A 2557-nucleotide genomic window follows, 5' to 3' on the forward strand; every position below is an offset into this window, starting at 1 on the left:
AGAGAGAGAGAGAGAGAGAGAGAGAGAGAGAGAGGCTTTCAATAAAAATACGGTGAAATTTCTGAAGTATCTGAGATTGTAAAGCTGCCAATAAAGAAATATAGGGAAACGAGAAAGGATTTCCCATATGACATTGGGAACTTCAGTGTCATGACCTCTGATAGGTTACTTCAGATTTTCCCCGGGGAATCCCTCACGAAGATATTTTATAGACCCGATTATCTACAGAAAACCATTAATTTAGGGGGCCCACCTTTCTTCTTTTTTACAAATATGATAGCTTTCAGAGTGAGTTGCATAGAGGCACGTTGGCTGGATTCAACTTAGAAGCTAGGACGCTTTCTTCCATGAGCTCACATCAGTAGCGATGGATATATGAGAGCAATTTGCGAGACCAGAATTTCGGACACATGTACTATGCCAATAATTTTTGATGTCTTTGGGATCTATACATCTCTGAAGCGACCTAGATCGGTCGTGCTGTTTCGAAAAGGCCTGGGTCTTGAGATACAGTCGCTCTTCCTGGACTCAGACAGCAAGCTGTTAGTTCTTGATGTAAACAGTAACGAAGATGGTGCCTTCAAACCAATGACTCTCTACACCCCGATAAGAGCGTAGTAACAGAATTTCTTCAAGCGTCTAGAGGATTTTCTGCGAATGCGGGGGTGGTGAACACCAACATTGTATTTGTTATTTCTTACCGCTTGTTAGTTGTACATCGTCCTGCTTAATGGCTGACCAAATTGAAGAGCTTTCTGTTTCACTTTCTGTAGAGGGGATGGTTTCTGCTGGTTAGACGGTCTATGTAGTAATGGACATGCTGTGACTAATGATGCACTGATAAATAATGATACTGCTACATCTCCAGTGCTTCTTGGTCTCCTTTGTCAAAAATGTGGTCCCCTTTTATCAAACTCATCTTTGATAGTTCAAATCCCGCCGAGGTTTGCCTTTCATCCGTTCGGCGTCGATAAAATAAGAACAAATCAGTCACTGGGGTGGATGCAATCGATTGATTTCCCTCTCCAAATTTCTGGACTTTTGCTAAAATTTGAAGTAATTATTAAGAGGCGAGCTACAGAACCGTTAGCGTGTCGGACAAAATGCTTTGCATCGTTTCTTCCGGCTCACTACTTTTCAATTGAATGTTTGAAAGAATTGTTATTTTTCAATAGTACCTCTATAATATTCTAGTTGTATTTAGAATTCTAGTTGCATTTTAAATGTAACTGAAAATGTTCCCTCTTTATAAAACTGGGACCCCTTGTTGAACCATTTAGATATCTATTCCGCATAAGCCGGTTTTCAGTAAATAATACTATTTGGTTTTGCTCTCAAAACCAGCTCTCTTAATTTCATATTGAACAGCGCAAAGTAACACCCAAATAGATGAAACGAAAAAGCAAAAGTGCATACGTTGTGTCAATAGTTTGCAGCATTTTGGTAATTTATTTGCTTTCTGCGTGAAGTTACGACGAAAGTAGCCTAACATTCGAAATAGAAGCCATCGTGTTGCACCGTCTGAAGTCAAGTTTCTGTCAGTTCTTTGATCCCACGCTAATGTAATTTCTTGTCCTTTGAGATGAAGAATTCCTTCATTGACGCTTCATCCGCATTTTAGGTTGATGAACCGCCGCGACTGAATGAAACGAGCCTTGGATCGGAACAATAATCCGAGGGATATATTTTTCCCCAATCCTAACGAACATAAGTAGTGGTTAAGCAAGAGTCAGCTTCCAGAACCTGTCGCCGAACCCATGTTGATTCTCTACGTCTGGCGGAATTATGAGGTGATAATTTACTACGAATTCGTTTTGGACAGTCGAACTATCGGTGCTGAAGTGAATGTATGCCATTGTACTGCAAAAGTACCCGGCATAGGTTAATAGAAAGCGAGCTCTTCTACAACAAGTCAATGCAAAATCCCATACGACTTGAATAAATTCCTGAATTTGAGGGAATTGAACTGATACCACGCACAGCATATAGTCCGGACCTAACTTCTTCGAATTATTACTTGTTCAGTCCATTATAATTTATCAGCCTTCTTTTTAACTTTACATGTCTGTATGTATGAATAAGAAATAATTGCTCTCACTGACTAGATAAAGAAAGGGTTGACAGAATATTTAGAGATTTGGACGAAGTACCCTCTTGTATAGATTTCAGCTGCTTACATTTTCAGCTAAAAATCACGCTGAAGTTAACTTTGCGTTTCATGTCTCATAACTTGCTAAATTAAAGTGCCACACAAGTATTGTGGACGATTTAATGGACAAATTCCTCCCACCATCCACAAATTTCTGACCTTTTGCCAATGTAAAATGTAAGTAGGTTATTGATTTGGCAGAATCATTAAAGCACCGGACAAAACGCATTTAGTTACGTTCTGAGTTCAAGTCGCGCTCAGGTCAACTTTCATCCTAAAAAGATAGAAACGTATACTATATATATATATATATATATATATATATATATATATACATCGATGAGTTAATATATTTCTCCCAACCAAAATATTCTCACCTTATTCTTCATTTCTTTTTACAATACTAAT

Source organism: Octopus bimaculoides, chromosome 2 (genome assembly GCF_001194135.2).
Source record: "Octopus bimaculoides isolate UCB-OBI-ISO-001 chromosome 2, ASM119413v2, whole genome shotgun sequence".
In the NCBI taxonomy this organism is placed as follows: Eukaryota; Metazoa; Mollusca; class Cephalopoda; order Octopoda; family Octopodidae; genus Octopus; species Octopus bimaculoides.